This window comes from Mchenga conophoros, linkage group LG22 (assembly GCF_057382185.1).
Source record: "Mchenga conophoros isolate Kocher_MC1m ecotype Shallow Benthic linkage group LG22, M_conophoros_male_GT1.1, whole genome shotgun sequence".
Classification (NCBI taxonomy): Eukaryota; Metazoa; Chordata; class Actinopteri; order Cichliformes; family Cichlidae; genus Mchenga; species Mchenga conophoros.
Window position 1 is genome coordinate 9,680,227 of NC_140546.1, and position 13,020 is coordinate 9,693,246.

Sequence of the window (13,020 nt, forward strand, 5' to 3'; positions counted from 1 at the left end):
AATCAGCAATTCTAACCGACACGCCAGTGAAGCAGCAACTAGAAAAAGAAAAGAATAAGGCTGAATCTAGCAAAAAGCTGTTTCAAAAGAGAGGCACGCGAGGGGGGAAAACATCTGGACCTATGAAGAACAACGCAGCTAAAAGAAGAAAAATAATTCAAGAGTCATCATCAGATGATGAAGAGTGCTTCTGCCTTGTCTGTGTGGAGCCATTTTCAAACAGTCGTCCAAAAGAGACCTGGGTAAAATGCGTAAAATGCAACAAATGGGCCCATGATGCTTGCACCTCAGGCCAGGCAATTTATGTGTGCCAGAATTGTGACTATTATTAGATTATTCTGTTATTATATGTTACCTTATATATGTAATCAAAGTAGTTGAATTAGAATACTGCTGTAGATCACATTATACCCTTTAATATAGAGTGTGTGAGCTGTATGTAGTTTAGTTCTCATTATACTTTTGAGTTAACAGAACATATTCACATATTAGTTCATTAGATAAATGTGCATCACTCTGTATCCTTGATCTGCTGGGAATGTGTTACACTGTTTTCTTGACATGCTTAATTGTTGAATCATGAAGAGAAGGTTGTAAGCAGGAGACTCTGTGTCTAAAGACAGGGGAGATAGATAGACCACATTCCACACCCCCACCTTACAGAAAGCAGAGAAACAACTGCCGAGGTCATAACTTAGGCGCTGTAACTGTCACGGAACGCTGTGCGGCAGGCAGGAGTAGGACCCAAAATGCAGGACTCACAGGCACGAGGGAATGAACTCAAAACTCAGCTTTATTTGCTGGCAGAACAAATATACAACTTAAACTAATACTGGGAACTTGGAAAACTCACAGAGAGACACACAGGGAGATCCACACAGCAAGAGGGACGACGTCACGCTGAACAGAGGGAGACGCAGACAGAAATACACAGAGGGTTAACGAGGGGAGTGGGAACACACGGGGAACACAGGTGACACTGATAGCCATAACGAGACAGGGCGGGGTGAACTGAACACTGACGGGAGAGGTGAAACAGGGAGCACAGAGGTTCAGACAGGAGGAGAGAGAGCACGAGTAGAACACCAACATAACAGGCAGGGGAGACACGGAATAAACACGAAAGGGGACGAGGGCTCATAAATACATAGAGGGGCACACAGGGAGACATGAAGGGCAAGGGATCAAAACTAGAAGCCATAGAATAAATCACACAAGTACAATAATACGAAAATCACAAAGAACTAAAAACGCTGGGTCAGGAGACCCAGGACCGTGACAGTAACAGAGAAAAAATGTGATGTTTTGGCTTTTACGACTAGCTGGGGGCCACTAGAGACTATAAAAAGCTGAGCAACCCGTCACCATTTTGAGACATGTGCCTGACCCTCTGGTAGCATCTCTCCCGTCCGGACGTTGTAATGCTCTGACTGTTGAATTGTATGGAAATAAATGATTGTTGATTGAGCATTGATACACCGAGTATTGTCCCTCCTTCAGCCCAAAGATTCAAAGAATTGGGAGATTTCAACAACTTGGTGCCGTGACCCGGATCTTTGGTGTGCTGAGGAGGTGCAGATTTGACCTTTGGTGAGATCGTGAGGCGAGGTGAACAGAGGACCGGTCCAAAAATAAAAAGGTAAGCACAGCCTGTTGTATTATAAATACCAAATGTGCATATTGGGCTTTCCAAATTAATCTGTTCGCTGAGTTACACGTATTTTCACAGTAAATTTGTCGGTGTCTGGTTTTTGGCGCAAGATACTAACAACATAAGTTGAGGCTGAATTCCAGTGTGTTAAATAAACTGCTTCTACCGAGATACTAATAACATACTACGTTGGTCTAGTTGCAGTAAACTGCTTCTACCGAGATACTAATAACATACTACGTTGGACTAGTTGCAGCCACTTTACCTTCCACATTTAATTTTGTCTAATACTGGCTTCTGTAGCAATAATACATTAGAATTTATTCTGAAGACGCGGCCATTAGTCCAGTACATTGAAGTCGAGGTTTGTTTATTTTGTTTATGGTGTCAGTGACGTCCTGGCTTTTGCCGGCTATGAAATAGAAGTTGATTTAAGGAAAAGCAGATGCTGGCTTCACGGTGCAGTTGAACGCTGGCAACGCGAGAGCGAAACACGTCCGTAGGTTTGGTTTATGATACGGCGTGTTCCGGTGGTGCGGCCGTGAAGTGCAGTAGTGGTTGGTGCTAATTTTAGTACATTGAACAGAGGCTTGACGGTGGTTTGTGGCGTCAGTCGAGTATAAAGGGCTGCGGTCATAATACAAAGTAAAATTTAAGTACATAGCAACACCTGGTTTATGATGTCAGGTATAACTTCGGGGATGCAAGCATCACTTTTATGATGCGACTTTGCCCCGTGGTGGCGGTCATAAGCGCAGAGAAAGGGGTATTTTGGTCTATGGTGCAGTGTGCTTTAAGAAGATCTAATAGTTGAGCTCAGAGGTTTCTGTGTAAAATTCCCGCTGAGGAAAAGTGTTGTGTGTGAGTGTGAAAGCGCGCTCTGGGTGAGAGAGTGTGTGTGAAGCTGCGAGGTGCGCTCTGGGTGCTGTCTTGTGGGTAAAGCGCGCACTGAGTGAGAGTGTGAGTGAGGCGCGCTCTGAGTGTGTTTTTTGTGTGAAGTGTGAAGCGTGAACACAGTGACAGTGACGGTTGATGTGTTTGATTAGGAGGACATTAGAGCAAATACACATTTTAGGATCAAAGGTTGATGCCTAGTGTACCTGTGGAACATTTTGCCTATGGAGTAGCGACCCTCCTGTCCGTGGACGCGTGGCCAGGACCGGCGTCGTCCGGGTGCTGAGGTGGTGACTTGGGGAGGTGAGGGCCCCCGCATAGCTACGGAAATAACACTGGAACGGCCGTGTAATCACGGGTTCACATTTATTTCCGGACTAGAACAAGACACATTTTGCGAACAAACGTTGAGTCTAGATTAGTAAAGAAATATAAAAAGGTTGAATTCCTCGTTTCAGTGGTTGAAATTGTTGTGTGCCTGTCCCCTGACGAGTGTGAAATTAAAATAAAGAGGGAATTTGGAGCCACATAGAGATAGACGGGCATAATTGGGTGTATTACTCTGTGGTGTAATAAAAATAAAAAGGAGAGATAGTAAGAGGTGTGCAGTGGAGAATTATGGAGGAGTACAGAGAGGAATGTGTTGGGAGACTGGCGTACAGTTTACGCTGTCAAGGTAGGCGGGTTGCCTGCTTATCTGTTTAACAGTGATGAAAATGAAATTAAATAAATCTCTTAGTGTGTTAATACAGGAAGCTGCGGACCTGGACCAACTGCCCCCACAAGCACAGCGGCCGAAGCAAAATTATAGGTAATGGGAACCACACCCAGCACGAATCAGCAACTGTGAAAAAGACAGCAGCGAGGAGAGAATTAGAGGAGAAATTAAGAGAAGTTTTAACACATAAAATTGGGGCCAACGGACTTGTGGAGGTTGGGAAGGCGTCCGGAGCATCACAACAAAAAGGTGAAACAAAAACACACACAAGCAGAGAAATCTGAGAGAAAGGCTCCTTTTAAGGTAACGCCTAGTTTGAGAAAAGATAAAATTAACCTGCTTTTATACAAATGCACATACACGCAATGAAGAAACAGCTTACACTCATGAACACGTGAAGATTTTCCAGCAAGGTTAAAGAAAAATTAACATACTTAAATGATGAAGTCTATACATTACTGACAAAGAAACCCTCTGGGTTGCAGGACAACAATTTAACTAAAAAAAAAAAAAAGGAACACTGGTCTAACCAACCAGGCAAGACACAACAAATTTAGTGGTTAAAAGATTCAAATTGTGACATGTTTTCTGTTGATTGATTAATAAAAGTGATTACTGAATGAAAGAAAGTTCCTTTTTTGGGCTTTTAAACATGATCTTAAGAATTTTAACATATACCGGTGTTGTCCTGTAAACTTGGTGGGTTAGGAGTTGATTATATCGGGAGACAAAAAACAAAAAAAGGGGGAGAGAAGGCTGACACAGGGCCTGGCCCCATTGTCTCCCCTCTGAATAACACAGCCAACACAACATCATTTTCCTGTTCGTTTGTTTTTGTTTTTTGTTTGTTTTTGTTTTGTTTTGTTTTTGTTTTTTCTATACATATTTAATTACAGGCTGCTTTGCCGGCCCTGAAAGCCGAGGCTGACTGGACTCCTGCTCTCCCCCATACGTGACACTGACCAAATGCTGCAACAGCTGGACCCACAACAACGACCTGAGAATGTCAACAGACCTGCAGGAATGTGATCTCATGCAGCCGAGACGGAGAGCACTAAACCTAAGGCCCGTTTCACTACACGGGGGAAAAATTCCCAGACTGCGTCAGCTGACAGAGCTGTGACGAGACGCCCGCCAAGCCCGAATGAAAAGTAAGGCCGAGCGAAAGAATGCTGACCTTGATAACTTTGCATTCACACTGTGCAGGACAGTGATGGACCAACACGGATGATCGGGTGGCGAAAAAGGGCGTGACCGAGACAAGAGGAGTAACTGAGGACAGAAGGCACCTCAGAATGGACAAAAACACAGAAGAAGATGCAGGTTTCACCTGCGGTGAACATCGACACTGGAGAAAGGACTGCCCCAATTGGGGTCAGAACCAGGACGGACTGAATTTTGAGCAGCAGCAGCAGCAGCAATGGTCGCAAACAAACTGAAAAGGAGGGGGGCAGGACCCCAGGGCATGCTTCAGGCCGTGGTTTACCCAGAACACCAGAACAGGAAAGTGATGAACACACACACACACACACACACACACACACACACACACATTGGAATGCTGATTCACTGAGAAGTGATGCACACACATACACATGCACACGCTTGTGCAATGAAGAGTGATCCACACGCACACACACATACACGCTGATGCAATGAAGAATGCTTTGCTTATGCTGATATGCAAAATGCTGCACACAAACATCCCAATGCATAATTTTTATGAGGAGCCATTGATTACCATTAAATACTTAGAATGTGTTATATGTCACCCAGAGGGCATTTATGTAGATTTTAGGAATAAGGTCTAAAAAAGTTTGGTTATGAAAACAATGTCTGTGCGTGATGTCTGTTTATGGCTCAAGGCCTTGACTGAATTCTTTGCTGTGCTTCACACAGCCCTGATGAGGAACAGTGGCACAGAGTGAAAATGATGAATTAATAGTGTAAGTTTAGGTTGGAGTACGGCATTTTCTGTGATTGAGATTTAATTCAAGGAGGAACAAAAGGTGTTACGGCACCTGAGGTTCTCATTCCCACACAATATTGTCCCGGCAGGAAGCAAAATGTTCCAGTGAATTTCTGGTTGATTGTTTGGTTTTGTTTAGCGCTAGTTTGATGTTATCAGTGAGCTTTGGCTTGTGTTCTTTCTCGTAAGCGAGAGAGGGATAGTTTTATGCTTGGACATGTCTGCAACGGGCCCTAGTTTGTGTTATTTTAGTAGTATTTTGTTGGTTATGTCTGTTTTCGTTTTTGTTACAGTGCACTGGAGAAAAAACATCTGAGAGGTGTGATCCACCGGTGGTGATATGTTGATATTTTGTGAGTTCATGATTTAACAATCAGCTCTTTAAACAAGGCCTGAAAGATTGAAATTTAAAGCGCTATAAAATATTATTACTGTAAACAGTTGCAAAGTGTGCTTCTCCATGATTGTAATTGGCTTGGGAGAAATTCACTTATAGGGAACACTGATCTAAAAGGATTGCACCGAGTCAATCCGGCCCAAAAAACAACAAGGAATTGTTTTCCTTTAAAATGATGACGTCATCTTGCTGGTGATGGATGCTCGAATAGGTTGCGCGTGAGACTCCATTATCAGCAACATCTGGTATGAATGTGTATGGAGGTATGCATGTGAATGGACTGTGATGGACTGACGACTAAAAGCTTTGACTGACTTGATACTGAGACAATGACTGCACCCACTTTAGGATTAGTAAATGCCAATAAACAATTCATAAACAATTCACCCAGCCGACAAGAGAAGGGTGGATGCTTCGCTTTGTTTTGTTTTGTTTTTTCAGGAGCAGGAGGATAAGAGAGACTGGAGGAGGAGACTCTAGCTTCACATAAGTATGAACTGCAGACTTAACACTGTGGTTGCTGATTTTGAGTTACTGATGTTTGCATTAAGAAAACTGTGCTATATTAGCTGTGTTTTGATTAAGGTATCATGTTATATTATTGGGAATGCCAAATGCTACAGTGGAGATAACTATTGATATCACTCATGACTGGAATATGTTACTATTAACCACAGCAGGCCACTGTAAAAAAGTCAATTAAATTTTATAGAGGAAAATCGCCAAAATTTAACAATACCTATGAATGACTGGCCACATTCAGAATAGAGATATGCAATAATAAACATTGGTCCACGTGACTTAGGTTCTCACTTGAAATAGTAAGTTATTAAATGTAGAATATAATCGACAGGGACATTTGATAGGATGTGGTACTGAAAAAGAACAAGAGCAAAGTAAATAAAGAAAATATTGTGTTTAGTTTGGATAAATTCAAATTAAAATGTACCATTACACTCAGAGGATCAATATGGAATAAAACATATGCAAAATTTGTAGGAAGTACATGACTGATAACTGTTCTGTCCTGAGCGTTTGTTTCCAGAGCACCCACTTGACCACACCAACAGTTTCTCGCCACCGAGGAGGGGTACTTGTAAAAAGAATAAAATAAAAATCTGAGTTTAACAAAACATTTCAAATGTAAATATCAAGCTTACCTTTCTTTTTCCATGAAATGTGCTTGTGGGCACGCCAGCCATTTTGAAAAGGTGGGCAAAACAATTGGCAAGGCCACACCCCCACACATGTGATATAATTTTAAAGGTACTGTTGCCCTCTCTAAGAAACATCAGGACTTAGAGGAGTGGCAAGTAGAGTATGCGAGCTACAAGCAAAAACTAAAATGTGTACTACAGTGTGCAAAAATGAAATACTGGGTCATCAGGGGGTCATGAGGGACATTTATAAAACTAAAAGTCCCACTAACCTTAAAGTGCACTTGAAAAGCTCACACAAGAAGGTTAACCTAGCTTACCTAGAAGACCTCATCAGGGGGAGCACACTCCCCCTCCTTGAAGAGCTCACCCACTCAACCCGCATCCCCAGAAAACAGCTAACCCCAGATAAGGCAGCGTGATGTATCCCGAGACAACAGGACTGGGACATCTAAATAAAGGTGTGAAACAATCGCCTTCAAAAGGTTATCAATTCACTTGAACCAAAATTAGGACCACTCGGTGCGGCAAGAGTTAATAGTTATTAGTCTCAACACCCAAGGATAACCAGAAGAGCATGACTGATATGATGGAACTGGGATTTTGTTACACTTAATTCTTGCAAAACACAAATAAAACTAAATTGAAACTAAGGATTTTCAGAAAATAAAAACTACACTAAACTAGCAAAGAATTGGTAAAAACTAATTACAACTGGTAAAAATTGAAAATCTGGAGTCGAAACTAAATAAAAATAACAACTAATGGAAATGGCGAAAAGTTTAAAACCCTGGTGCAGAGATTGGCAAATCTGACCAGGAAACGTTATAAAATGGATTGTCAGGATAGTCAGCGTTAAAGCCACTTTCGACAGTCCATACTAGGATGGCATTGGACATCTTCGGGGCGGAAGAGGGTTGGTGTGACCAAGGTGTGGTTTGGCTTGTTGTATGTACATTTCAAAATGTTACAGCTCTGGATGGACCAGTTACCAGGGCATGGAAGGATGACAGACTTTATTACATGAGGAGAAGGGACATTTTCGGGATCGAAGATCCTCAGGGATGACAAGGCTGGAGCAACGGTACTCGAGAGAAGAATTTCTGATACTTTCTGAGATATGATGTCACCAACCTTCTCTTTTAATTGTCTAGCTCCAATGAATTGACACATGGGAGTGTGTCAAAAAGGGGGAAGTTGAGTCCGAACATCAAACAATGGTTTTATGAACATCTTATGACGTTATTTCTGTGTTTAATAATTTAGCTATGGTAAAACTTAAGCTTATAATGTGTTAGACTTAGAAAGGGTTCACTAATTTTTGATTTCTTTTACACACACATAGATTATGATTAGAATAGGTCCTGAACATAATATTTTAAACCAAATTTGAATCATTAGAACAACAATGGATAACAATATTAGATTATCAAGGCTAGGGAGAGAGGTGTTTTGGTTTTCTGTCTCTTGCAGAGAAAGGAAGAGACACCAGACGGGGACCCGGAGATGTGAGGACCCTTCACAGCAGGGACAGATGTAGGGACTGCCGAGACAGCAACTGGGGTCAAGTGTCATGACGTTTGGGCTCCTGGAGAAGATGGATCCCACAAACACAGCAATAACCATGAAGGGGTTGGCGAAAACCAGGAACACCAGACCAACGAGGTTCAAGAGGCTCTTGGCAAAAAGGGGGACACGCCGGTGACCCCAAAATACACAGATCTTTGTTTGAAATCGGGGCAGAATAATCCCCAGAACTGTGCAATGACTAAAGGGTGGTCTAACCCCGGAGGTTGAAGAAAGAAGCTGAGAATCACCCAACTGGAAGACACTGGTAGCTGCAGCAATAAAAATAAAGGTTAAAAGCTCCTTAGACAGAGGTTCTAGTCTAAGTACATTTGAAAGGTATAAGGGGGCATTAAAATGGGAGTGGAAAACTGGAGCACCAAAATAAAGCTGTGGGAGAATTGGGGAGTGATGGGAGAGTCATCTGTAACTGCTGTTATGGTTGTAAATCTAACTTTGCTTGCATCTGAACTGCGTGAACACAGAGGTCATCCCACATATGGTCCACCCGTTAAAGGGGGACAGAGGGCCTCAGGATCAAGGAAACTTGGACCTTGCGACTAGGGCTGGGTATCGTCACTGATTTCTAGAATCGATTCAATTCCGATTCACAAGGTCCCGAATCGATTCGATCCACGATTCGATTTAATTCGATTCGATTTAAATCTGGGAAATTTTGACAGTCAGAAATATAATTCAGATCAGTACATTTACATATTTTTGTATCTATAAAAAGGAAGCTGACACTCGCAAGACTTTATCCAAGGTGTGAGCATCACAGCAGATGCCTTTGTGTCAAAGTAGCTGAAGATAAAACACAGAAAAACATGTAGGTGATTTTCCTGGCCTGGGTTTTATAAAAATATTCTGCAGTACATCAAAAACGAAAGAAAACCATTAATTAATGAACATTACCTCTGACGTTACAGCGGTTTTATTAGAGACACGGCTAAGCATTTTGCATTTTGAATAATTTTAAAAAGTTTCAATTTGTTCAGTATTGAACAGCAGAAATGAGGTTTTCTTTTCGGAAGAATGTAAAAGGGAAAAAAAACAGCGGCCGACAGCGCTGTAAGCAACAGTAGACTTGTGGGTAACAAGCAAGCGAATAATGAAGAAAGGGAAACTGTTCGAGAGAGAGAGAGGGGGAGAGGGAGAGAGAGAGAGCTGCGCATCGCAATGGAAGCAAAACAGTAAAAGAGTGAATTCATGACGATGTTTATGTGAAGCGTTTGGATCTTCTTTTGCTGCTGGTTCAGTCAATATTGTTTGGAGAGAGATCAAACTAACAGCTTTAGAATCAGCGCATAAAGGGCGTGAACACAAAGCGCGGACCCGCCGACAGATCAGAAGCAGCCAGCTGTCGGCTTTCAGCCCCGACTGTGAGAAAGGCGACATCTAACTGATTCTGATCCGCGGGTCGCGCTGTGTGTTTAAGTCTATGTGCAGAATCCCTGTACCTGCTCTCATTTACTGTCTTAACTGTTTGGTGGTTCTTGAAATTTTGTGAGATGTCACCAGAGATTCTAGCATTTTGGGCAAAATAAATTTATATTTAAAAATCGATTCAGGATTTTAATGAATCGATTTTACGTTATCCAAGCCAGAATCGATTTTAATCGATGAATCGATTATAAAAACCCACCCCTACTTGCGACCCTGGAGTGCATGTTGTAAGTGATCTCTTTCAGAGATCAAAAGGGGGAATTATTAGATTATTCTGTTATTATATGTTACCTTATATATGTAATCAAAGTAGTTGAATTAGAATACTGCTGTAGATCACATTATACCCTTTAATATAGAGTGTGTGAGCTGTATGTAGTTTAGTTCTCATTATACTTTTGAGTTAACAGAACATATTCACATATTAGTTCATTAGATAAATGTGCATCACTCTGTATCCTTGATCTGCTGGGAATGTGTTACACTGTTTTCTTGACATGCTTAATTGTTGAATCATGAAGAGAAGGTTGTAAGCAGGAGACTCTGTGTCTAAAGACAGGGGAGATAGATAGACCACATTCCACACCCCCACCTTACAGAAAGCAGAGAAACAACTGCCGAGGTCATAACTTAGGCGCTGTAACAGAGAAAAAATGTGATGTTTTGGCTTTTACGACTAGCTGGGGGCCACTAGAGACTATAAAAAGCTGAGCAACCCGTCACCATTTTGAGACATGTGCCTGACCCTCTGGTAGCATCTCTCCCGTCCGGACGTTGTAATGCTCTGACTGTTGAATTGTATGGAAATAAATGATTGTTGATTGAGCATTGATACACCGAGTATTGTCCCTCCTTCAGCCCAAAGATTCAAAGAATTGGGAGATTTCAACACTATGAAGTTGAGTCTGATTAATCAGAAATAGGGCATCTGTTTTGTTCAGAGGATAAACATGTTAAGTAAAGCAAGTTATTTGCAGCATTCCATTCAGTTATGATGGATTTATGTGCAAGCCAGAGAACATTTGAGTTTAAAGTTCAAACTAAAGTTTTCTTTCTACTTAATGTTTTGATTAAAATGTGTATTGGATTGAAATAATTGTTTTTTTCCAAATTCTCTTGGCATAATTGTTCAAATTTCCAGTTTTGGTTTGAATTTAACAATTAAAATCAATAATCATAATTAAGTATTTGTGTTCATATTTTAAGATAATCTAGTGTGACAACTTACCTGCCGATGGGGCAAATTGTCACAAGTGCACATTCTCCATTCAACAGTCTACAACTCCGTAATGAGATAAGATATGAAAATGTAATGAATACATCATATGTGCCCGAGACTTCCGTCTTTCATTTGGTGAAACATTTATTACGTTGTGATGTATGGTGCTCAGTAAAAGTTAGTCAGTGTGAAGAGTGTGACAACTTACCCCGCTCTCCCCTACTGAATGGGAGGCAACCTGATTGACGTCAGGAATCATATCAGGAAACCATCCCGATATGATTCCTTGTGACGTCACAAGGAATCATATCAAGAATCCATGACGTGCGGTGGTCATCCTTGGGCCTTCATTCTCTGGGGGTCTCTGGATGTCTGGGGCCCTCCATGCCTTTGTTGGCTGCTGCCTCTGAACATATCATGTGTTGTGTTGTTGGTACTGTATGCTGCACAGTAGGGATGGGTTTAAATAATCAATGTTTTGATTAAAAGAGATTTTAGCTTGAATAACGTGGTATCAATTCATTAAATCCTGAATAGATTTTTAAATATAAACGCCAGTATCTCAGGTTAAAGCTTTCATTTCAACAACCACGAAACAGCTAAAACAGCAAATGGCAGGTAAACAGATTTCACACAAAGACATAAACACAAAGCGTGGACCAGTCCATCAGGACATGGATGGACTGGGATCATTACAGCAAAAGCTGTAATGGTCTACTTGGGAAAATAAGTTTGTTGGGCATTTTTCTTTGCCTTCAGAAAATAATTGTGATTGCTACAGTGTCAGACAGGACATTTGGAGAAAAAAAAAATTGAACAATTATTTCAGTGGCACATGCCGGCACATGCCGAGATATGCTGGCATGTGTTTCCATGTGCCACTGAAATAATCTTTTGCCACCCTAGTTCTGCATATGTGAGTGTTTTTTATTGAAATAAGCTAATGTTATTTTCGACCATATAGTGCTTAAGCCTTGTAATTTCCTCCCGATTTCCCTTCTCCTTTTGTCCTCTGGGGTCAACAATTTTATTCAACTTTTTTCCAACTTACTACCTGACATTTTTCTATGTTTTGGCATGGTAGGACTGACACCAAGGCATGGGTATTAGTGAAGGCAAACTTTCACGAGAACAAAGGCAGGAGGAAGCTCATGTTTATTCCTCTGTACTGGTACATTATAATGATAATAATGGATTGGATTTATATAGCGCTTTTCAAGGCACCCAAAGCGCTTTACAATGCCACTATTCATTCACTCTCGCATTCACACACTGGTGGAGGCAGGTACGGTTGTAGCCACAGCTGCCCTGGGGTAGACTGACAGAAGCGAGGCTACCATATCGCGCCATCGGCCCCTCTGGCCAACACCAGTAGGCGGTAGGGTAAAGTGCATTGACAGATAGTCATGCATCGTCTGTCACTGGGAAGGATAGAAGACCAGATCAGTTTTTCTTCACATTACTGCAAATATTCCTATGTGTCAGCTGACTCTTCCTTCTTGCTTGATTTTTGCCTTCATCATGATTGAAATGAAAGATGTGTATCTTCTATTTCAGTTTCACATTCTGGAAATTCAAGAAACTTCAAGAAGCCCTGTCACTTTCTTTCCAATCTCCTTAGACTACCATGTCCTGGATGCCTGAGAACCTACTTGAACATATTTCAGATTCAAAGTCAAAGTCAAATTTATTTATATAGCACATTTAAAACAGAAAATGTTGATCAAGGTGCTGTACAATTAAGATAATCAAAAGAAATAAAAACATAGGGAGACATGATAAAAGTTAAGAAAAAGAATCATAAAATTAGAAGATTTGAGTAAGAAGTAAGATAAATAAAAGTAATACAAACTCATTCTGATTTAAAAGCCATGGAGTAAATTCTTCCTAATCATCATCTTCATCACTTTCCTTCACTTCATACTCGTCTTCCACTTCTACAGGTGGGAGATGTGGGGGCTTCTTCAGAGAAAGAAGTAGCATGTGGTCTAAATATTGGCAAT

At 41.2% G+C, this 13,020-nt stretch overlaps 1 long non-coding RNA gene across 1 annotated transcript; it reads left to right on the forward strand.

The window, feature by feature from the left end:
* Window positions 1-387: 387 nt before the first annotated feature.
* LOC146548798 (uncharacterized) lies at window positions 388-10,630 on the forward strand. Its single transcript, XR_014890409.1, has 2 exons — window positions 388-1,639; window positions 5,526-10,630. It is a non-coding gene; the product is annotated as an uncharacterized LOC146548798 (long non-coding RNA).
* Window positions 10,631-13,020: the final 2,390 nt, after the last annotated feature.